The sequence below is a fragment of the Microtus oregoni genome, unplaced genomic scaffold, assembly GCF_018167655.1.
Source record: "Microtus oregoni isolate MIOR12 unplaced genomic scaffold, Mior012 000034F_ref0000314, whole genome shotgun sequence".
In the NCBI taxonomy this organism is placed as follows: Eukaryota; Metazoa; Chordata; class Mammalia; order Rodentia; family Cricetidae; genus Microtus; species Microtus oregoni.
In genome coordinates, this window is record NW_024543093.1 from 5,818,160 (window position 1) to 5,843,152 (window position 24,993).

The 24,993-nt window shown below is 50.0% G+C and overlaps 1 protein-coding gene across 1 annotated transcript in view; it reads right to left on the minus strand.

Annotated features, from left to right (window-relative positions):
* Window positions 1-24,993, minus strand: part of LOC121432501 (hippocalcin-like protein 1) — a 105,124-nt gene that overhangs the window by 19,306 nt on the left and 60,825 nt on the right. The window contains exon 2 of the mRNA XM_041630493.1: window positions 3,626-3,713. The gene's annotated coding sequence lies outside the window, so the exon portion shown is untranslated. The remainder of the gene's footprint in view (window positions 1-3,625; window positions 3,714-24,993) is intronic.

A 24,993-nucleotide genomic window follows, 5' to 3' on the forward strand; every position in this document is an offset into this window, starting at 1 on the left:
CGAACTCACAGAGATCCGCCTGCCTCTGCCTCCCGAGTGCTGGGATTAAAGGTGTGCGCCACCATCGCCCGGCCCCAGTAACAGGCTTTAACTGAATACCTAGTATATGAAACCCTAGGGCAGACCCGGGAGATGCACTGGAGAGACCTGGGCCCTCTCCTTCTGTGTGGAGCTTGTGCCTGTCCTGCCAGGTCATATCCAGGCAGGTGGTGGGCACAGGGTGGCGACACAGAGGTTGAGTTTCAAGATGAACCAACTGCCCCGCCTCCACCCCCAAGGCACAAGGCTGGGTTCCAGTTCCCCAGGGCACAGATGGGACAGATCTTATGACCAATTAACATACAACCAAACACAGGAAGGCCACAGTAATTGTTTCACTATGGAGGAAGGAAGTCAGGGAGGGACGGAGGGAGGGAACAGGCTGCCTGGGTACTCCTTTAGGTCCCAGAAGATCCAGCCACTGATGGGGACTCTGTGTGCCTCACAAGCACTGTCCTCACCCACTCAAACTTCTGTGCCTGTTACCCATGTATGGAATGTCCAGCCTGCCCACCCCCACCCCGGCCCCTGCCTCTTCTTTGAAACAGGATCTCATTTTTCCCAGATAGGCCTCCAACGTGCTATGGAGTTGAGGATGATCTTGAATTTCTGATCCTCCTGCCTCCACCTCCGGAGTGCTAGGATTACAGATCTGTGCCAGATCAGAAGGGATGGAACCCATGTAGCTTCACACATGCTACACAAACACTCTGCCAACTGAGCTCTACCCCAGCCCGTCCTTTCTGAGCCATAGTCTTAACTCTAGCCAGAGGGTGGGCACCCTGGAGATCCCGGCAATTGCCACCAAGCAAACATTTAAGTGTCTCCTGTGTTCTCAGTATTTCCAGTCTGAAAATTGACATACTGTGTTGTAGAGGTCCAAGACCATTCAAAAGATCAACTAGAGAGGGATGTGAAACCTGGGTCACCCCAGGAACTCAGGGACACGTGCCCAGGGTGAGCCAGGGGAAGGATGGATGTGGACCCCACCTGGAGAGGCCAGGATGTAGGTGGGAGGTGTCTGACTGAATCAGCTCTGGCTGGGAAAATCCAGCCATTTGGTATACAGGTCTCCCAAAGTGCACCTTGTTCTGTCTTAATAGGGTCACTGAGCCCAGGTGACTGGAGGTTGAATTGTTCTCCAACTGGCCAAGAGCCAGGCTGGCCTTGCTTACTGGAGGCCTAGGACACCAGCTCACATCAAACCTGTTCTAAAGTAGATACACAAAAAGGACAGGGGACAGCACCCCCGCCACTCGGACAGTGGTTTACACCCCTTCGAGAAGTCCACCATAGGGTCCAAAGTGCACTGTCGGTGTGTGTGTTCTCACGACTGCTCACACTACTCTCCAGGCACGATCTTCCCCAGCAAAGCTGGAGACGACACCCAGAGGAATTGATACTGCCAAGTCATTGTTGTCCTAAAAATAAGCCGCGACTCTCAACACAGGAAAGATTTCCCTTCTCTATACCCTACCCTGTGACTGTGAGGGTCCCCATGGGTGGGGTTCACCCCAGGAAGGTCACGGTGATCTGCAATGTCACCTGAGGTAGGGATCATCACGGAAGAGACCAGCCTAGTGACCTGCTCCTATAGTCCAGCCAGTCTCCAGCCATTCTCCTACCATCTCCTACACTAGTGGTTCTCCACCTTCCTAGTGCTGCACACCTTTAATACAGTTCCTCATGTTATAGTGACTCCCCAGACATAAAATTATTTTCATTGCTACTTCATAACTGTAAGTTTGCTACTGTTATGGATCGCAATGTCAATATCTGATATGCAGGATGCCAAACATCCGACTCCAAGGTGGTCGCGACCCCACAGGCTGAGAATTGGTGTTCTAGATGCTGCTGCCAGCCACACAGGCCTCTGTGAGCAGCGTTGATCTTTGAAACCTGTAAGAGGTCACGATCTACACCTAGGGCTGTCGTTCAGTCTACGGTGAGCTTCAAGCTATGGGCTGTATCCCCTCTCCTCATTGAGTCTGTGACTCGTACCTTGCCCCACTCCTATCCATGTGACCCATCTCCTCATCCTCTCCAGCCACACAGGTCCTTCCACGGCTTCTATATCCATTTTGACAGCTGCTGCTGGGCCTTTGCTCCCAAACCTTCACAGTCACATCTCTTGAGGCCCAAGTGGAAGATTTTATCCAAAAGGGAAGCCTCAACACGCAGCCTCTCACCCTCTCTTTCCAACCTAATTTTTTTCCTCTCTCCATATTAAAATGAGTTTAAGGTCCCAATTTTAACTCTGCTTTCCTTTGCCATTGGAGGTCACAGCCCGCAAGTTCACTGGCGACAGAACATATTCTCAATAAACGGTGAGCCTGTGTGTGTGCGCTGCCTGCCAGGGTGGGCAGCCAATGGGGAGGCTGTGCCCCAGGCCTGTTGTACAGGATTTCCTCCACAGAGTGGGAATGGAGGAGGTGTCTGTCCATCCTCGGGGTGGTGGGAGGGGGGGGTCTTCCCACTGGGTATCCCCTGACACCATGGCAAAGTTCTGACATCACCTTAGAACTAATCACCTGACCCAGACCCTCCTCGCTGAGTGCAGGGGTGTATGCATCAAATACCAAGGGGCCTTGGGATGAGAAAAGATCCCACGGGCTCTAACTCCCGTTCGTCTGACTTTGGTGTCTGTCTCAGCATCCAGGCATCCATTCCCAGGCCATGTCCCTGTGTGCTTGGGGCAACTGGAGTCAAAGACCCTGGGGCTGGGAGCATGTACGTAGATGGTGCTCAGTCATGCAGATTCATCAACTGCTTCTCTGCCCTCCACATGCCATTATGTCTATCAAGAGACCCACAGACCCGCCTTCCCAAGGCAGAGGCTCCTTTCTGGGTATTTCCTTTGGACAGAGTGTACAGGGGATGTGGGGGAGCAAGTGATAGGCGGCAGGAGATGAAGGCAGGAAAAGTTACTCCACCCACAGGAAGTCCCAAGGACACCCTGTGCCTGATGCTAGGGGAGCTTGGGTGTCTGGGGGAAGGGGGAACCCAGCCACACCCAGGTCTGCTGGGAGCTGGCAGCCCAAGTTCCTGGGGAGCTGTATCTACCAGAGCCACATGGAAGTACCACTTGACATCGTCCCTCGATACACACGACCTCTCAAACAAAGGTGGTGGCGCTGGCCACACAGTTAAGGCCTGGTTCATTCTGAGGATAATTTCAAGGTGCCCTAACCCGTCCCTTCTGGGTGCTGTTCCCTTTCCGAGGAATGGCCTGGGGGAAGGCAAGGGAGATGGAGGACTTGGCATATAGGGTGCAAAGGGAAGGGAAGATAAGAAGAACCTCAGGAGAGAGAAGCCTCTGTTCTCCATCCTTACTTTTATACGGAGCTCTCAACTCTGCTCCCTGGACAAGCTCACAGGCACAAACACAGGCACACATGATGCTCTCAGAGACTAAGAAGAGAGCTAAACCCAGAACCCAAAAGGGTTCTTCTTGCCTCCCAGCCTCAGTTTCCCGACTTGTCCCCTGAGAGCACTGGGTAGATTGTCCCCACAGTTTCTACAAGAGTCACCCCTTCTACCCACAACCCTAACCATTTGCAGGCCCACTGGCCTCAGGGTCACTTACCTAGGGCCAAGTGGAGGCCAAGAGTGAGCACAGGTCAGAACTGCTGGGGGCTGATGCACAGGCTTCACCGGGCTGCTAGACCATGCCCCTGGAAGAGAAGACCATAGGTCACGTGGGACACTGACATCTGGATGAACCCACACTGTTCCCTCCACTTGCACCCAAGCACGGCTGAGGATGTGTGCATTCTCCCATTAACAGAAGCCTCTGAGATGCTGCCTTTCTGCCGCCCAGCTGGGGTTACATTATCCAAAACCAGTGTGAGCACCGCTATGACCATGGCTCCCCAGTACACAGACCTGGCTCAAAATATTAATTATAACTCAACTGGGTGACTCTGGACCATCAGAGATGCGGTTGTGTGTGGTACCCTGCTTTCTGTTCCTTCTGGTCATTAGGAGGCTTGGTTGAACATCCAGGCTGGGTTTGGGAGGCACAAAGGAGCATCCATGTCTGGCCCCCACCTGGGCTTACCCAGGCTTCCTCCTCAAAGTCCCAGTTGCCCCAGTCAGGCCTCTCTGTCTCAGTGCAGGGTACACAGAAAATATTCTAATGTGCACATTGAATAAAAATACATCCTGAGACTGGAGAGATGGCTTGGCAGTCAAGAGCACTGACTGCTCTTAACGGAGAACTCGGGGTTCAATTCCCAGCACCCACAATGGCAGCTTACAACTGTCTGTGATTCCAATACCTGACACTCTTACACAGACCTACATGCAGGCAAATCACCAATGTGCATTAAAACAAAAAACAAAACCAATACATCCCAACTCAGACAGCATACAAGCCCTCACCATCCGGGGTAAGGAAACACCCCATTAGCATCAAGAGTCACTCTGCCTTCCAGGACGCCCAACAACCAAAGCCCCTGTAGAGGGCCAGCTCTGTAGGCCACCTTGTTCTTCCCCGTCTGGGGATTGGTGTCCCCTCCCAAGTGAACAGTATTATGGGAATGTTCCTGAATAGTACCTCACTGAAATCTTTTCTTGTCCCCTGAGGTCCTCAGGACAAACCAAGGAGGGAGACCCAGCGTCACATCCATTTCCTTGAGTGGGGGAAACGGGGCCTTAGAGAAGCTGCTAACTGACTCAATAGCCAAGGGACAGCCAGGATGGGACCTGGAAAATCCTGTCACCTGAGCACAGCTTCTCTTCCTGGCTACAGCCCAATCTCAGTTTCCCCTCCAGGTCCATGGTCCGTCTATCCGCAGCAATGATCCCGTTCCTATGTGCTTCCTGTACCAAGTTCCGGTCTACCTCGGTGTCTGAAGGATTGAGGGTTCCCTTGCTTTGCAGATGGAGGTGGGAACTGGGGGGGGGGGGCGACTGTGCGTCTGCCCTCCTCCCACCCAGCCCAGCTGACTGGACACCACACAGTCAGGAATATGTCGGCTTCATTCTCTTGCGTCAATGCCCAGCCAGCAACTGCAGGTGCCTAGTACTCCATGCTTTACAAAGGAATAGCCCTGACCTCAGACTCAGCCCTAAAATTCAAGATCTGGACTACAAAAGCCACACACTTCCCCACCAGATATGTGCACATTAGTGTGGGAATATACTCATTAGTGCAGGTGCCTGTGGAGGCCACTAGGGGGCATCAGATTTTCCCCAGAGCAGGAGTTACAGCCTCCCAACAGGGCTGGAACTGCACTTGGGTCAGTCAAAGGATAGAAGGGCTCTTAAGCAATGAGCTGTCTCTCCAGTCCCCTGGGCACATCTGGCCCACACCCTACACCAGAATGAGATACTGTCCCATCACTGTCATTGCTGTCACTCAGGTCCACAGCTTACACTAGCGTTCACACTCTGAGCCATGTAAAGCTCATGGGTTCATGGGTGGGCATGGAAGCATGTCTACTGTGTTGAATACGGGCTAGCTTCATTGACCTCATCATCTCTTGTGTTCCACATGTCCATGCTTTCTCAAGGTGTTTCAAAGACCCCAGCCCCAGTGAGTTCCAAGAGTCCTGATTTGACTGACACTCAGGGGGTCAAGACCAGGCTGATGGCAGAAAAGGGGAACCCCATGAAAGGTCATCGGAACCCACAGCATGGTGGCTGCAGCAGACCTTACCAGGCAGGTGTACAGCCAGTCACGATTTCCTCATTCTGCCTTCCCCATAACCTTGGCCGAGAGCCAGGCTCCCAGGGTATTACTGAGGAGGGAGTGTCTCTGGGACATGCCCGTGTCATTCGTGGCTAAGTGGAACACCCAAAATGCAAATCCTCAGCCCAGACCCCCACTTCCTGCATTCACTGCCGTTAACCAAGGGAACAGGGCATACAGCTATGAGCTCACACAATCATGATACTTGCACAAAAATGGAAAGAACTAGAAATTGTTGCTAGAGGAAAAGTCATGTTCAGAAAGGTGTGTGCATGTGCGCGCGCGCACATGGTGCTGGTGGTGATGGGGTGTATGTATGTATGAGTATGACTAGAAAGGGGAGCCCAAGAGGGAAACGGATCCAAGGAAGGGAAGAAGTGGGGTACATGTCAGGATGCACAGGACATGAAAGGGAAGAAGTGGGGTACATGTCAGGATACATAGGACATGAAAGGGAAGAAGTGGGGTACATGTCAGAATACACAGGATATGAAAGGGAAGAAGTGGGGTACATGTCAGGATACATAGGACATGAAAGGGAAGAAGTGGGGTACATGTCAGGATACACAGGATATGAAAGGGAAGAAGTGGGGTACATGTCAGGATACACAGGACATGAAAACAGAAAGCGCTAAGTAAGAGAAGGAAGGGAACCAGCTGGAGGGGGCGGAAGGCAGAGAGAGGGCAAAGGGGAACACATGAGAACAATGGACAATGGCACATGTGTGTGATGGTGACCTTGAGAAACCCACTTTGAGAAAACCAAATACTTTAGATGTTAACCAAAAAAGTTTACAGATTCAGGCTGGAGAGTGCTCAGTGGTTAGGAGTGTATATACTGCCCTTGCAGAGGGCTGAGCTCTGTTCCTAGCAGCCATGACAGACAGCTCACAAATGCCTGCAACTCCAGCTCCAAGGGGGGGTCTGACGCCCTCTTTTGGATTCCACAGGCACCTGCACTCAGGTTCACATACATACATACACTCATAATACATACTTATATCTATATACACATAAAAATTAAAAAATGAGTCTTAAAAGATTGTTTTAATTTTTAAAAAAGTTACTATAGGATGCAGCGAACAAGCACCCCACCTCCTTTTAGGGGTGTGGATATGTGAGGGGTGGTCCCCCTCTCTCAGCCTGCCGAGACACTGCACCATTAGTGTCTGTGATAGCTAATCTTGGTTGTCAGCTTGACTGGATCTGTGGGCAACACACACCTTTGGGTGGGTGAGTCTATAAGTGTGTTTTCTGGCAGACTGACTCACCAGGCTGAGACCCTCCCCGGGAGTGGGCATCACGGACACAAGGGCAGCCTATGCCTGCCTGCCTGCCCTCCTCGCTGGCGAGTGTGTGTACCCTGGTTCCGATGCTGTCTCCATCCCTCACTCATCAGAGCCCAGGCTTTTGGTCCCCGGATATACTGGAGGCCAGCAGCTCTCTAGGAACCTCCATACCTTCAGGACCAGACTGAGACTGTTAACACATCCAGGTCAGTGTTCTGAGCAGAAAGGGATCTCAGTGTATAGCCAGCCACTGTTGGACTACACTGTCCTATGGTGTAATCTAAAGCCATCTTGGTGAGATGTATCCACTTTATCAGAGCCAGGCCTCTAGAGCAGTGGTTCTCAACCTGTGGGTCACGACCCCTGGGATTGGTGAATGACCCTTTCACAGGGGTCGCCTATCAGATAGCCTGCATATCAGTGTTTACCTTATGATTCCCAGCAGTAGCAAGATTACAGTTCTGAAGTAATGACAAAATGATTTTATGGTGGGGGGGGGGTCGCCACAACCTGAGGAACCGTATTAAAGGGTCACAGTGTAGGAAGGCTGAGAACCACAGTTCTCAAGAGCCTTGACTAATAAAGCATTTGGCTCTCAGTCAGCTGCAGGGACCTTGGTTGTTCAGCGACAAAAGCCCACCATAGCCAGCCTTCTGGGAATAGCTCTACGTGACCACCAAGGGACCACATGCCAATCACAGCTCACTAAAGAGGACGACTCCCAACCCAAGAGAGCACTTTGTATCAGCCATCCCTGTCCCCTAGAGAGGTTCCCAAGCTTAAAGGGAACCTGCTGGGTCAGGGCAGTCCTAGGGGAAGTTCTTTCACATAGGCCTAGTCAGTGAACGACCTTGGGCACACCCAGTGATCTCAGCCACAAAGGCCAAGGAGCCACCCGGAAGAGTTGGCACTTCACTAGTAGCCTGGCTGAAGCTGCTGTCCTGCTGAGAATCAAGAATTCAAGAACAGAGAACACTCACTGTGGAGGGTGCCAACAGAGAAAGGCTATTTCGTTTACACAGCAATGACCCACAGCCAAGGCCTGAGTTTGTATGACCCGGAGCATGGCCTGGCTCCTCTTTAGTTTCTGGAAATCTCCCAGACAAGATCACTAAGTGTCGCTTCCAATGAAACATCCTGGTGGCCCAAGCCACCTTTGTGACCCATCAGGCTGCCGTTCTGTCTGACTTATTTATTTAGCATATGTGTATGTGTGTACATTCACACGCGTGAATAAGGGCACATTTGTGCCACGGTGCATGTGTGCATAGTCAGAGGAGAAACTCAGGTGTTGGCCCAGGCCTTCCACCTTACTTGAGATAGAACCTACATACTAGGCCAGGCTCACTGGCCTGTGAACTTTGGGGTTCTCCCGTCTCCTCGTAGGAATGCTCGGACTGCACATGCTCATGACTGCATTGAGCTTTTCATATGTGTTCTGGGAACTCAAAGGCAGTCTCTATGTTTGTACAGCAAATACTCTATCTTCCTAGCCACCTCCACAGCCCTGCTTCTCCTTGTAGCAACTCTTGTTCTTTTTAATTGTTTTTTTTGTTTGTTTGTTTGCAGGGGGGGCGGGTTCAAGACAGGGCTTTTCTGTGTAGCTTTGGCTGTCCTGGAACTTGTTCTGTAGACTAGGCTGGCCTTGAACTCACAGAGATCCACCTGCCTCTGCTTCCTGAGTGCTGGGATTAAAGCCACCGCTGCCTGTAAGTCCACATTCAAAATTTCCCTCTCAGGGAGAGGGTTTCTCTACTGGACATGAGGTCCTCAATTCGGTTTTCAGCATCATAAAACCAGACATGGTGGCACACAGCCATAATCTCACCATTTGACAAGGGGGCAGGGCAGGAAGATCACAAGCTCAGAGCCGGTCTGGGATACACAAGAACCTGTCTCAAACAAAAACTCTTTTCAATAAACTCCAAGTCTCTTTCTATGCTGCCTTGTGCTGAAATTTTTTTGCTGGGGGAAGTCAAGGATCTGCCTGTACCTGAACAAAGGTCCCTACAGGATAACGAAACTCTTAAAGACACAGTGTTCGACTGTGTCTTCTGTTCCGCTATAACTAACAAGACTAGGGAAGTGAGAAGAATTTCCGAGGAAGATCCCCCATCCTGCCCCTACCATCCCTTCCAGCCAGCTCGGATCCCAGGTTTCCTTGCAGCAGAACCCTCCATTCCAGAGACCCTAAAGGCTGCTTGTGAACACTCCATTAACTTGAATTGCAAATTTCTTCCTGGCCCTATCATTCAGCCACAGGGGCTCCCTGGCTTTCCAGTGAGAGATAAAGACTGCAGTCATCACTGGAGACGGACTCGAGGAGAAGTCATTAGGAGGGAATAATTATGAGGAGCTACGTCTGGTGGATCCTGATTCTGTCTGCGACTGTCTCTTCCTCTGAAGGAGAGATGGGTGAGTCATGCAGAGCCCGGGATGTACAGGCATCGGGCAGGAAGGAGCCTTGTGTGGAGCCGCTGTGGAGCAGGGCAGGGCTGCTGCACCAGAGCCCAGTCTCTAGCAGGGAGTTTTCCACACTTCCCCTTTTCTGTGGGAGCCCAGCATTTTGTGCCTGGCAGACCTAAGGCCGGCTGTGGCCAAGCCTGACCCATTTATCTAGGTCCACAGAGTGGGGACAGATGGAGGGGAAGGGGACAGGCAGAGAGAGCAAGGAGAACCTCTGGCCAGCTCAGAGTCTTGTCCCCAGTGGGTGGCCCCAACCTGTTATTCCAGTTCTTGATGCGATAATGACACCTCCTAATTGTAAGTTTTTAAGTTAAAATTATGTGAATTAGTGCACACACATACACACACACACAGCACATAGGAAAAACTCAAAACAACTCTGGAAGGGTTTGGGGAGTTTAGGCCAACCGAAAAGGGACACAGTTAGCTGAGTGTGTGGTGGCACAGGCCGGACATCCCAGCACTCGGGGTAGGACTGTGAATATGGCCAGCTCAGGCTACAAAGCAAGACCCGTATTACTGTTTGATGATGGAGTATTCAGATAGCACAACCTCCCCCTCCCACTTTCCACATAGGATCACGTGTTTGAACACACGGTCCAAGCTGGTGGCCTGTTTGGGGAGGGTGTAGAGTTTTAGGGGTGAGGGGGCTTATGAGGCTGGAGCCTGGAGCCTCTTCTCACTCAGCTCTCTGCTTCTTGATCTGTTCAGATGTGAGCGAGCACCTGATGCTTTTGCTGCCACACCTTCCCCACTGTGATGGACTGTAGCCCCTCAAACTGAGCCCAGGTAAGCCTGTCCTCTCCTGAGTCACTTCTGGTCAGGTATTTGGTCACTGCAATGAGAAAAGGAGCTAATATCATTTGTCAAGAAAAAAGAAAAGGCACAAGCAGACTCAAGGAATGAAGAGGTTGAATAAGAAATGAGAAAATTCCTTACAATGAGAAGCCCACACCCAAATGGCTTCATGCCAGAACTGTAAAGAGCTGAAGTTTTTTTTTAATATTTATTTATTTATTTATTATGTATATAACATTCTGTGTGTCTGCCTGTAGGCCAGAAGAAGGCATCAGATCTCATTTCAGATGGTTGTGAGCCACCATGTGGTTGCTGGGAATTGAACTCCAGACCTTTGGAAGAGCAGGCAATGCTCTTAACCACTGAGCCATCTCTCCAGCCCCTGAAGTTTTTTTTACCAACTCCTCAGAAGACAGAAAAAGAGGGTATGCTTCTTAACGCATTGAAAAAGATCGCCACTACCATGACACAGAACCAGAGACCGACTTCAAGGGAAAATAAAATTCTTGAGCCGTTCTCATTAAGAATATGGCGTCAAAAATCCCTCACAAAACTGCTTGTCAAATGCAGCAACATGCCTGGTGATGTCTGTCCCAGGAGTGCAAGCTTTGTTATTTACTATCTGAAAATCAAAAATTTTTTTTGCAATTGAATTTGTGTGTTTGTATATGTGTATGTCTCCATATGTGGAAGCACGTGTGTGCCACGGCGCGTGTGTGAAAGTCAGAGGCCAACTTTGAAGAGCTGGTTACTGCCTCCAATCATGTGGATCCCAGGGATCAAACGCAGGTTATCAGGCGTGGTGGCAAATACTCTTATCCACTGAGAAACTTTCATACCCAGCCCCTTAAACTGTGTGTCACAAACTCATATAAAGCCACTGAATGTGAGGGTTGAGAAATCTGGCAATAAAAAAAAAAAGAAGGTTTGGAGGCTCAAATGCAATGACTAAAAACAAATCAAAGTCAAACATATAATCTATGAGACATGTTGTACTGTGCGACTTCACTACAGCCTTGGTTCTGAGCATACGTTATGTGCACCGTGCCATGCCAATCAAGCCTGTCTGAAGCACCTCTACATACGCTGATGTAGTATATCATAGCAGTAACCACCAAAGGGCACGTGCTCACCCAGACAGATCTAGAAGAAGCATTTGGCAATATCCAATGCCTTTACATGATGAAGACACTCTATGTGGCTAACAGGACGAGACGAAAGGGAACCCCTGCAATCTGACAAAAGACAGCTATGAAAAGAAAAACCGCAGCTAACATTACAATGGGCAGTGATGCCCCTAGGATGAAGACTCATACAGTAGTGCCTCTTTGTTCTCGGTAGTTCTTTCTTTCTCCCCATGTGCATGTGTGTGCATATACACGTGCGTGCGTATACACGTGTACGTGTGTGCAGGCCCAAGGCTGATGTCCCCAGTCTTCCTCTATTGCTCTCTACCTTACTCATCGAGGCAGGGTCTCTTTCTTGAATCCAGAGCTCGCCTGTCCAGCCAGCGTCGCTCTGTCTCTGCTTTCCACTTGCTGGCTGTGGAGGCCCCGAAATGCGAGCCTTTTTCACCTTGTCTGAAGGTCAGAGAGTTTGAGCTTGACCTAGTGTGTGTATTTAGTGTTTGGACGTTAAGATGGCCCGTGGAGGTAGATCTATTCCACCCTGATCAAAGGTCAGAGAATTCAAGCACACTCTGCTCCTTCTTTTGAATTTAGAGGTTTGACTTCAGGATACCTGGTATAGGTGGGTTCACCGTCTAAACGACAGAACGCTTTTCTCAAGAATTAATGACTTGATGTCTCAAGTATTGAAACAAGTGACTGTTCTAGTTGTCCTCGGCATCATGTTAAAGCAGTCTTTTGCCTTTTTATTTTATTAAGGCATAAAAGTGTATGGAAAATGAAACGTGGGCGAATTTCAGTATTCGCTGGAACTCCCTCCCGGTACTATCCTAGGTTTCTGTTTTATTATTTTTACTGGCGTCTTCATTCTCTTTACTAACTTTTCTAATCCCCATGTCCCTACCCTGGCAAGTGGTATACCTGTTGAAGCTGGTCCCCAACAGCTGGCATTACAAGTTGCCTGCCACACCCACTTGGCATTTCTAGGGGTTTTGAGGATACAAACTCTGTCCCTCATGCTCTAATCACAGAGCCATCTCCTCAGCCGTATCTGTCCAAATCATATGGATCCCAGCAGGGCAATAAAGAAAAGAAATGCAAATATGAAAGATATCTATTATGAGGATGGAAGAGGCACGCTACTTCATTCTCTGATACTATTATTTGGTAATTAGCACTTCTGATGAATCCGCTTCATTTTTCAAGAAGGCTGCTAGAGGCAAGATCAATAGATAAAAATAACTGTGTTTAGAAATTTGCAATTCAAAATTCAAACAGTGGAAATTATGACAATAATAATTAGAATACATAATTCCAAACAATGACATCCTACCCTCCAAAAAATACTAAGAAAAAATACTCAATAAGAAATGCAAAAAAAAATTCTGCTCTGGAAATAACAAGACATTGTTTTGCTTGTTTATTTAATTTCATTAAAAAACAAAAAATAAAAACAAACAAAAACCAAGTTCTGCCACATAACCCACACTAGCCTAGGTCCTGCCGTCCAGTCCAGACTGGCCATAAGCTCACAGCCCTCCTCTGGCTTCAGCCTCCAAAGATCTAGGCAGCACCAGGCCTGGGGGAGGAAAAACACTGTTGAAAGGTAACAAGGAAGATCTGAATAACTCCGGATGCATTCTCTGTTTACAAACTGGAAGATTATGGTAAGCCAGCCTTTCTCCCGACTGATCCACAGACTTAAGACAATTCCTGTCAGCAGCCCCTACCTAGTTTACTTCTTTGTAGAAAATGAAAAACTGGTTTTAAAATTCATATGGAATTGCAAAGAACCCGGAGTAGCCAAAAAAAGTTATAAAAAATAGTTATAAAAAAGAAGAGAGTACTTACTCATGCCTCTCAATTTTCTTTATATTCTGTGTGTGCAGAGTGTGTTCATACGTGCGGTTTGTGTGTGTGAAGGCGCATGCATGTGGAGGCCCAAGGTTGACGTCAGGCACCTTCCCTCGTCACTTTCCACTTTGCTCGGTGAGGTAAGGGCTTTCAGTTGGACACAGAGCTCACTGGTACAGCCAGTCGAGGTAGCCGGCTGACTCAGTGATCCCATCTGGACCTTCAGAGCCACCATGCACGCCTGACATTTGACGCCGGTTCCGGGGTCTGAACCCTGGTCCTTACACTTGCACAGCACAGCCATCTGAGCTATCTACCCACACCTCCCAACGGAAAGACACAGCAATGAAGTGGAATCAAGAGTCCAGAAATAAACACGTACATTTGGGGCTATCGATGCAGGACAGAGACAGAGCACCTGCCTAGCATGAGCAAGGCCTAGGGTTCCATCCATGCCTCAAAAGTCAACCAACTGACCCTACACATACAGTTTAATAAGGACGTCAAAACCATCTGACACGAAAGACTATCTTTTCTTTTACAAATTTTATTATTTATTTATTATTTATTGAGGTAGTGTGTGTGTGTGTGTGTGTGCATATGGAAGTTAAGGGGACAACTTTTGGGAGTTGGTTTTCTCCTTCTACCGTGTGGGTTCCAGGTAAAGGCAAGTGCCTTTACCCACCAAGCCATATCACCAGCCCGTTAGCGGTTCTTGGAGCTGGGGGAACAAGGCTGCAGCCTGAAGTGTTAGGTTTCCTCTAGAGCGATGAAAGTATTCTGAAAATGACTATGGCAATGGCTGGACACACTTGGGAAAAGACCACCACCAACTGAACTAGGTATGCTACCTTTACTTTGCCTTACATATAGACGTGGAAATTTTTAGGATATAGGAACTGTATCTCCAAGCCCCATGGTGCTAGTTTATGTCAACTTGATACAAGCTAGAGTTATCTGGAAAGAGGGAACCTTAACTGAGAAAACGCCACTCTAAGATCCAGCTGTAGGGATTTTCTTAATTAGTGATTGATGGTAGAAGGTCCAGCCCATTGTGGATAGTGTCATCTTTGGGCTGCTGGTGCTGGGTGCTATAAGAAAGCAGGCTGAGCAAGCCATGGGGAGCAAGCCAGTAAGCAGCACCCCTCCATGGCCTCTGCATCAGCTCCTGCCTCCAGGTTCCTGTCCTGTTTGAGTTCCTGTCCTGACTTCCTTTAGTGATGGACTACAATATGGAAGTGTTAGCTAAACAAACTCTTTTCTCCCCAAGTTAATTTTGGTCATGGTGTTTCATCACAGCAATGCCAACCCTAACTAAGACACCCGCCAAAAGAAAAAGGGAATCTAAGCCAAAGTCTTTCTACCTTTTTACATTAGAGGACAAAGGACACAAGAGACAGGGCTTCCCAGTGCCACACCATCACCCCTCACAGACGGACAGTGCAGAGCAGGTGTGCCAATCTAGCTGATGTCAAGAACTAGGCAGCTTCCCATCCAGGGCACAGCCCTAAAAACATGGTACCTCGGGAACCCCCAGCATCGCCGGGCGCGCAGGCTGAGGGCCAGCCAGCATGTGTACTAGGTCCAGGGCCACCTCCTCATTTTTGAGAAGTACAAAGGTTCACTCAGATATAAACTTGATGCTAGGCAGGCTGCTAGACACAAGCTCTTGGGGGTCTCCTTATTCTTATTCAAGGGTGCTCCAGGATCTGGGGGTGTTGTGCAGGGCCAGTCCTCAGGATACGTGGTCCATAAGAGATCCCAGCTGCACCCACCGCTCTACAGCTGTAGCCTAAGAATCTTCAGAGTCCTTGGCTGTTTCTGTGGCTGGGGCCTCTCGATGGCCCAGACCTGGAGAACTGCTTGTTCCTGCCTTCAGCTAGAGAAGTCTCTCCCCAGCCCCCAAACAATCCTGCCCAGGTCATGCATCGTGCTACCTCCAAGACCTGCAGGGAACCCGGAAACGGCCTCTCCAGCCTGCTCCCACAGACCGGATGTGTGCTCAAGAGATGACAAATTGTCTTAATATATTCTGAAGCTCAACTTAATTAGGAAGCAAAGTCCCTTAGGGAGGGAAAAAAAAATATTGTGGGCTCTGAAGCCCAAGATAGATGGTTTGGGATTCTGATGACTCCCGAGTGACTATGGTTTGGAAGTGACTCAGCCAACCATGGTCTCCAGGTAATGAGCACAGTGACTCACAGAATACCCTCGGATACTATTCGGATAATGACCTCTCTCTGTAGAGACATTTCTTTCATTTCACCGTTCAATAAACTGACTTACAGCAGGGTATGATGGCAGACACTTTGTGACCCTACCGTTGGGAACTACGGTGGGAGGGTTGTAAGTTCCAGGCTAGTCTGGGCTCAGTCTGAGCTTCATGGCAAGACTCTGTCTCAAACAAACAAAAAGAAGTAGCAATATTAATAATAAATAATAAAGCAACGGGGTCATAAAGGAGACCATAGGTCATGCAGATGTCAATAGCTTGTATCCCATGGCACACAGTGGCAGCCAAATCTGGATGAGAACACTCAGGCTGCCCGGCTCACAGAAGGGGAAGGGGCTGGGAGGACTGCTGGGTTCAGCAGTGAGCTGAGCCCAACCCTGAGCAAGGCAGAGTCCTGGTCAATGCCCATCCTGGGAATTTGACAATAAAAATTCGCAAGTTCCAAAGACTATGCAGTGCCTAACGGTGGTTCCTGCTTGCACGCCCCTCACCAGTGTGGCTGGCATTCATGAAATTGAAAACTAGAAACAAAATGCCAGGCACCAGAGGGAAAGATTAAAGGGTCCATGGATCCCAGGATAGCAGTGAATTGAGACTTTCTGGCTCTGTCTCGTTGGATGCGAGTGCACCATCTCTACATTATGAGACCAAACACGGATACTCACCCACTCATGTCCTTCCATGGGGTAGGAATAAAGGTGGCCCATTTCTCCTAACAGGCTTTCTGGGACCCCTCCCCAGCCAGGGCCACTGTCACCTCCTACCATGGCTACCTAATACTGCTGACCCTGGACAGGAGCAATAAGATACCCACTCTGGCATTCTTCTCAAGGGGTGCCTACTCTAGAATGGAGGTTGTCAAAAATCTTTGCCAACACTGAATGGGCAGCCATGGTGGGAACAGTGATGGGCCTGGGGAGGTGGGGTGATTGCTCCCGATGGCGTTGGCTCTCCCATCTTAGCTGAGGGGACACAGGCCTTCAGCAGGACACCTCTCTCCAGAGCCTAGCGTCTCAAGAGGATGGGAAGGAAAAGTAGTCTGCCCTTCCTTCCATTGTGGGACCACAGCATCTATGAACACAGACATTTAGCCAAGGCTTCCATGGGTAAGGCAAAGAGAAAGAACACCCATCTGGTCCAACCCTGCCATTTTGCCATTGTGCAGAGGATTCCAAGAGGAAAGAAGGAGTCCTGGCACCAACTCACAGGGCCAGGTGTGGCCAGATGTATAACCAGGAGTGGCCCTATTAAGACCAGTACGGCCAGGTGTGGCCAGGCCATATACCCAGGAGTGCCCAGGTGAGGCCAATATGGCCAGGTGTGGTAGCATGAAAAAACAAAATTACTGGGAGAGGCAGATGCTTCCATTTGCTGCTGGTCAGCGACATCAAGGTTCCTACCTGAACGAGTGCCCTTTCCAAAACGTGCACTTGACATCACCTGCGGTCACTCAGTGGTCACCTGTCATACGAGCCAGGGCTGCAGGCCTCTGTGAGCGCTGCTGCTAGGCATGCCGGCAGCTTTATTAGCAATGAAATTGGAGGAGAGGATGGAGAGCGGGTATTCGGCTTGGAACAAATTATCACTATAGTCTACTCAGGAGCACAATGGCCACAGTGTCCCTAGAGTGGCTGTCCTGAGTCCATCCCAGGTTCTCAGAGTACCAGGAATGTGGAAGGTGAGGTGGGGGTGAACCCTTCAACACAGACGGAATCTAAAGCATGCTGAACATGGACTTCGATATGTCACTGGGTGGCCCTGGACGGTCGCTGTCCTTCCTCTGGTCTCTCTTCCCTGTCCTTCCTCAGGTAGCCATGAGACCACATGAGAATATGAACCCACAAACACCCTCTCAATGCATGGACACTCATGCTAAAGGCTGGGAGCAGCACCCTGCTGTGTGCAGTGTACAGAACCACAGCGTCAGGCCCATCCACAGCAAACAATGTCCCTTCAGGTCCTATCCAGGGCCAAGCCAGCTACTGGGCCTGCCAGCCACCTGGGTGTTCATGATCTTGTCCTAGAGTTGAGTGGGCAAAGGGTGGCATCTTGTTCCTAGGCTCACAAGTCTCCAAATGCCTCTTAGAGAAGACTGTTCCTAAACTTTGAACAACGAATCAACAGACAGCTCAGAAGAAGGATCCCAGCTAGTTATAAACAGTTTTGAATATTAGAATTCAGACTGTCTTCAGCCACGGTGGATTCTTGAATGATGGACTTGGAGGAGAATCAGGATAGTAACCTGGGCAGGATGAACGGCATATGCCCGGGCCCATGCCAGAGGGACCTCAGAGGAGACGGGTGAGTGATCTGGGCAGGGGCTAAAGCTGGTCCATGGCCAACCATCATCTGGGGGGGGGGGGGTGTGTGGCCATGAGCAGCTTCCAGCTTCTCACATACAAACACTGGAGACAACGTACCTGAGGCAGAGAGCTGATGAATTATTGGGTAGGTGAAGGAGAGAGAGGGAGAGAGAGAGAGAGAGAGAGAGAGAGAGAGAGAGAACACAAAGACGCCCCTGAAGTGTTGCCTGTGAAGCATCCGCCTGGAAACACATCACAAAGACGGGGATTAAGGCTGCAAAGCCCCTTAATCAGGAACCTGCAGGATGCTGGCTGCGATGAAGGGGTAAGCCATGCGAAAACAGAAATAAATTATTCATTCCCCACAAATGAGCAGCCTCCACATTCCTGCAACAGCCGGCTCACCACGGGCACCCCAAAGGCATGAGAGTCCTGTTAGCGACACTGCTCAGCCATGCCGACATGGGTAGATTCGGCCATGGCCATCTTTACAGCTCCCCAGGATCTGTCCACACTGTGTGCATTCAGTATCACAAATTAAAACAGCCCAACTCAGCTAACACAGTCCTGACTCAGGACAGCCTCAAGCCATAGGGGCAGCTCCCCGGAATCACTGTATCCAGAGCGTGCTGAGAGCACACACGGCCTTCCATACGGGGAAAGAAGCCTGGAGCTTACAGGTTGGGGCAAATCTCCAGAAATGGGTTTGAGTTGAAAGCAGGCCTGCCAATCCAGAGCTACCATTAAAAAAGCATGTGTGTGTGTGTGTATGTGTGTGTGTGTGTGTGTGTGTGTATACACATGCGCATGCGTGGGTGGAAATGTGCGCACATATGGATAAACTATGCATACATATTGTAATTTTAGCAGCTCCCAGCCACACAAGCACACGGAACTGAGGCCACCCAGCAATCACAACAGCAGCCATGCACCACTAACAGCCTTGGGTCAGGACCCCAGGGGACCAGCAGGTACTGGAAAGAAGAGGTCATTCACAAAACAATCCACGTGCTCAGGCCTCCCAGCGGGCCTCCTGGCCTTAACCACAGCTGACAGTCTTGAGGTCTTCTCACCAAGTTCTGGCATGCCAGGGACTATTTCCTCTACCCAGAACACACCCTAACTTCTCGATGAACTCTTCTTCACATGGGTCTTGAGGTTCCCTCTACAGAGGCCCCAAGCTCCTGTCTCCTACCCCATTCCTGTTGTACCATGAGGTTCACTGTCCACTCGACACTGGTGACATCTCTTACCCGCCTGGGGCTAGCAACTGTAGCCCTGCTGGAAGGTACTACTGCAGAGGACAGGGCCCTGCTTGGCAGCCAGCACACCTTCCGGCACAGAGAGAGCAACTGTGCCTAAGTCTGGAGGTCCCTCCTTCACCTGTCCAGAACAGGTTGGAATTCTGCCTCGCAGTGAAACAGTGAGGGTATTAGAGAACACTCCATAGGGAACGGGGCTTCTCCTGGGGCTGGGGCTTTGCACCCATCTTGATCCCCATGGAGGAGTATCCTGTCCCTCTGTCCCTAAGCTTCCACAAGGAGTCTTCTGCAGCAGCCACACAGGCTCACATTGGCCTCATGTCCACTACTTGTGTGAGAAGCGACTTACGCATGTGGCTGAAGGAAAGGATCTTCCAGCCGTCCCCGCCCTCAAGCGTGGAGGCCCATAGTTGTCTGCAACCCACACATGACTAAAAGTGTGGCTTACAGGCTGGGGCAAACCTCAGGTTCTGGGTCTAAAGCAGACACGCCATTTGAGTTACCATTATAAAGGCATGTGTATGTGTGTGCTCGCATGCGCGTGGGCAGAAACGGGTGCACACGTGGATAAACTATGCATACGTATTTTAATTTTAGCAGCTTTCAATGGAAGTGAGTGGCTTCCTGTCTCTCAGAGGGAAACGTGGTCGTTGAGTGAAGACATTCCTTGTTCTCACCAATGGGGGGAGGCTGTTCAGAGGCTATCTGTGGCATCTCATGGATTGCAGAATGAGCTACACACAAACAGCAGCTCGCCCCATTCTAAGAACTGCAAAGCCCAAAAGACCAACAGGGTCGCAGCAGAGACGCCTGGACATGCGCGGACCCCACAACCTGAGGACGGTAGGTAGACTCCAGCGGCAAAGGTACGATGGAATCAACTTTCCATCAAAAACACCCGAGACAATCAGTGTCCGAGGCAGAAAGTGTTTACTCTGGCCACAGTCTCAGAAGCTCAGTCTATGGTTCTTTGACCCTGTGGCTTGGGAACTGAGGCAACATGGCAGGTTATGGTGGGATCCTGTGGCTGGGAAGGTCAACTTAGGTCACAGCAGCTGGACTTGGGGTCCTCGTGTGTGAGCTTCCTGTGGGCATATATCTGGTCCTCTTTGGGTAGCAATAAGGGTGAGGATGACTATTGGATCGTAGAGTAAGAACGTATTTAATGTTTTGAGACTACTACTAGCTGTTTTATCCAAAGGTTTGGACAGTGGCCATTCTAGTAGATACACAGTGGTAGTTCATTGCTTCAATCTACTTATCCTTAATTTACTGCTACATCATACTTCAGATCACATGGGACCAGTCCTTTAAAAGGAAAACAAACAAACCAAGTCATAATCATGTCACTTCAGGCTCTTCCTGAGGCATATTAACTGCATAGCATAACGGGCCGCACTGTGACAGCATACACATTCCCACAATGCACCTGGATCACACTCAACCGTGGGACCAATCTTCACTACAGACCAGTCTGTCTGGGGACTGCAGTGCCACCATACCTTGGTGGCAGTGAGGACCAGTGTAGGAGCTGCCACAGAGGACATCAGGACACGCTCAAGTTGTTCAGGGAAAGGGGGGCCAACACTCTGGTCCCTTGAGTCCCATCTAACACATTAACACTGTCTCAGCCTAGCTAACCATGAAAGTCTCCCAATGGGAGGAAGGAACTGCGAGGCCCTGGATAGGCCACCCGCTGTTCAGTCCTCATGGAATTCTTTCAGAGCTTCAGATGGCGCCCAGCCAGTGTATCAGGTCCCTGTAGGTCCTAGAAGTCACCACAGGGGGCTCCTGGACAGCTTAGACAGAACCCGCACAGAGGGTTCCTTTCTGCTCCTGCAAGGCCTTGGGGACTGCCTCTGCCCCCACATAAGCAGTGATCCTGGGGACCCAATCGCAGACACCACAATATGTGAACTTCCATCAGAGCGATGGTACCCATCTGCCCTTCCTTTCACGTATCCACATCACATTTAACCGGGCTCCTAGTGGTGTGTCAGGATTTGTCCTAAATGTCTGGGATGCAACAGGGAACAAGGATGATTCCTGTTCCTTGAAGCAACAGCTCCAAGAGGTTGAGAGGAACCCTATGGGTCCTGGGTAGGTGAGTGACAGAAGCCACAGAGGGAGCTCCAACCTAACCTAGCGTCAAGGAAAGCTTCCCAGAGCAGGTAACACACAAAGTCTTGAATAAGAGCCAGCAAGTGACTGTTAATATGGGGGAGGTGGGTGTGGGGTGCGGCAGTCCTGGCAGAAGCTTTCCAGGAAATGCTCCACCCAACCAGGAGGCTGCATCCTCTGGGGAGGCTGGGGCTTGTGACCCGCAGCACTCAGTGGGGCACAGTTGTGGTCAGTACTCAGCTCCCTGGTCCAGAACAGACCACAGTAGGTAAGCCTCTGGCCCAGCGCCTACAGGCTCGCCCCAGCAGGAACAGCTAGACATAAAGTCCAGGAGTTCCTCAACTCACAGACAAAAGAACAAAGCTCTCTCACTGCCCTGGTCCAGCAGGTCCTCCCTGTTCACTCCAGACCTCAAACCGTCAAGATCTCAGGACACACACATGAATTTCCATCCATCCACCCACACATCTCCCCATCCTCAGAGCATAGGCCTGGGGTGTCTCCAATGTCAGCAAAGCCAATTGCCCAGCTCGCTGAATGACAGCTGGAGTTTTTAAACCGTAGCCACCATCACAAAAGGGCAGAACAGGTAGACTTACAGCCAGCCTGATTCATAGCATATGTACAATGAGAAAAATGCACAGGGCTTTGCCGAGTTCAACATCCCTTCTGACTGAACCTCCAGGGAGACTTGGGGCAGCAGGTCCACCCTAACAATTAGGTGGGCATGCCTGTTCTGGGGGGGTGGGGTAGAGGGGGATGGCACCAGGGGCTCCTGTTTCTTGCTCAGGGCTGCAGTCACCCTGGGCAGCTGGGCTGAGAATGAGTGCCGGTTCTGAGCATCCCCTTACATCCCAGGCATTCTTGCATTTTTCTTGCTCCTGTCTTCCCGTGAACAAGCAACTACATGTTAAAAGTACAGTGCAAAGTCTGCTGTTAGCCCTATCACGTTCCCTCTCCTTCCTGTCTCGTCTTCTTAGCCCACTGACACTTCTGGAATTTTAATAGCTTCCCGGCCTCCCATCCTGGGCCAATCTGATAAGTGGTACCACATCATAAAGGTGGAGGCTGAAGCTGCTGATGTGGTCCAGACAAAGCTGGACCGAACAGATGTCCAACAGCAAGGCAGGCCATCAACTGAGCCCCGCTCAGCTGCCACTGAGGAAAGATCAGTCATCGTTTGTAGAATCCGAACTGTTTCATCCACAGCTCAGAAGGGAGCCCGGTCTGTTGTGTCCCCCAAGTCTGTCAAGCCTCAAGGGTTCCACTAGCAGCAGCAGCAGCAGCAGCACTCACCTCCCAGGGCCACTGGGTCCCAAATGCCTTTTCTCTCGCAAGTCCCTTTTTATTCATCTTCACAATGTTTTGGAGAAACAAGGGATGTGATGAGAGTTTAGAACAGGGAGGAGGAGGAAGAAGCAGTGGTCACTGGGAAACGGCAGGGTTGCTCCTGCCTGCACACTGCAGTTCCGTGAAGGTCCATGGGGAGAATCAGGGTGGTGGTGTCTACTGCCCTGATAGCTCTGGAAAGGGGCGTAAGGACTGGGAGGGCCGAGTCATGTCCAAGTCCAAGCACTTTTGGAACTTGCCATCAGAAGTTCTGTTTACAAGGCTGGGCATGAGGGCTTGTGCCTTTGGTTCCAATACTTTGGACATAGAGACAACCTGGTCTACAGAGCAAGTTCAAAGCCAGCTAGGGCTACATAATGAGACCCTGTTTCAAAAAAGTTCTCTTTATGTATTTATTATTACCATTATATAATTTTAAAACTGGGTATTGAACCTAGGACCTCACGTGTGCTAGCAAGCTCTGCACCACTGAGTTGTAATTTTAAGCCTTCTTTGCAGATACAGGAGGACTAAGGCCACAGCCAAGTCTCTCTGAAGCCCCCATGTCTTCCAAATGTCCACCACCGAGACAGAGACATCCCACGCTGCCTTCACCACTCCCCCTGAGCATCCAGAACAGCACCCCCCACACTGAAATATGCCAGAGAATGCTATTGAGGAGGCCACACTTAGCATCCTGCTATGATCCAAACCGCCCAGAGCTGGAATCCTGCAAAGGCAACCCCAAGCGCTAGTACCACCCTGCCCCCTCTTCTCGGTTCACTCCAGGTCACAGGTCTGTCATTATGTTGCAGAGGAAATGCGCTCAGCATAAAGTATGCATCTTGCCTTCCTTCCAACTGTGACCCCAGGGTATTCTCCTGTCCCCTCGGCAACTAGCTGTGCCCTAGGCAGCTAGCTGTGATCCTCACATGTGCCACAGGCTTACTTTTCACTCTGGACTGGTAGATCCTCAGACTAGTGAGTCCCCATGGCCAGATGGCCACTTCCATGTCCCGTCACATTGGCCTGGTGGTGCTCAGCCATGACCTAGAATAGGAAAGGTAGACGCAAGCCAGGTGTGTGGAGGTCACAAGGAGTTGCTTACACTCCGGCCTCCTGAGTTGAGGCTTTTCCAGGAATCTTCTGGAAGTACTGCATTCAGTGGGAAAGGATGGAGGAAGCCACCAGGAAAGCAGGCACTAGAGTAGCTCTGAAGGGCTGATGTAGGGCCAGCCGAGAGGGTGGAAAAATCACACAAGGTGACTCAGAACACGTAAAAAGACAGAGTCCTGGGTCTCAAGACTGTGCTGCCGATACTGGGACACTAGCAGGTAGCCTGTGAGCTGTGTCAGGGCATACATAGCCCGGAAGCAAATGCTAGCTCATGACAAGCGTCTCTAAACATAAAGTCAATGGAGAGGGACATTAAAACGTCCCCACAGGGCCGGCAAACGGGGTCACTTGCATCCTTGCTGCAGCTCTACTTAGCTACCCTCCACCCACCATTTGTGAGGCACAGCCTGTGCTTCTCACTGCCTCCTCGGGAGAACCTTCTAGAAGGGTACAGCCTAAATTGTGAACAGCAGGGTGTGGGTTAAATAAATTACAGTACATCCTCAGAGTAGGAACCCTGCCAGTTCTTCGAAATTGGGCCACAAGGATACTTCTGATAAAACAGAAACACACAGTTGATGACATGTTTAGGTTAAACAGGCTAAAGTGTGTGTGTGTGTGTGTGTGTTCTGAGTATGGTAAGCATTAAGAAAAATGTATATGCTATGGAATTCAAGAGACAGAGGCCATGGGGCCTGGGACTAACTTTGCAATGAGGAAAGTAAATCTTTAAAATATTTTTTTTTATTTATTTTTTCGAGACAGGGTTTATCTGTGTAGCCCTGGCTGTTCTAGAACTCGCTCTTTAAGCAGGCTGCCCTCGAACTCAGGTCTCCATCGTCCTCTGCCTCCCATGTGCTGGGATTAAAGGTGTGTGTTACCGCCCACCCAGAAGCACACTGAGCTATCACAAGGGAAAGTACTAGCACAATATTAGATGTCAGGGCTGGGGAGGTGGCTCAGTGGTTAAGAACATGGGCTGCTCTAGCAGAGGGCCACAGTTGCCTCTAACTCCAGCTCTCGAGGACCTGAGGCCTCTGACCTCCAAGGACTCTGCACCCATGTGAGATACACCTGTTTCCACACACAGACACACATGTACACATAATTAAAAAGAATTTTAAAAATTCTTTAAAAAATTAGATGTCTTTTTCTTCATCGAGATCAGATTTGCTTCCCCTTAATATTAGACCCTGACATTTCCATTCAGACTGCTTGCATTAAAAAGAAAATTTGGTTTTTTTTTTTTTTTTGTTTTTAAGACTGGGACTAATTCTAGTCTAGAACTTACCTAATCTTCCTGCCTCAGCTTCCTCAATACAGGTTACAGGTATGTGCCACTATACCAGGCTAAGAAAAGG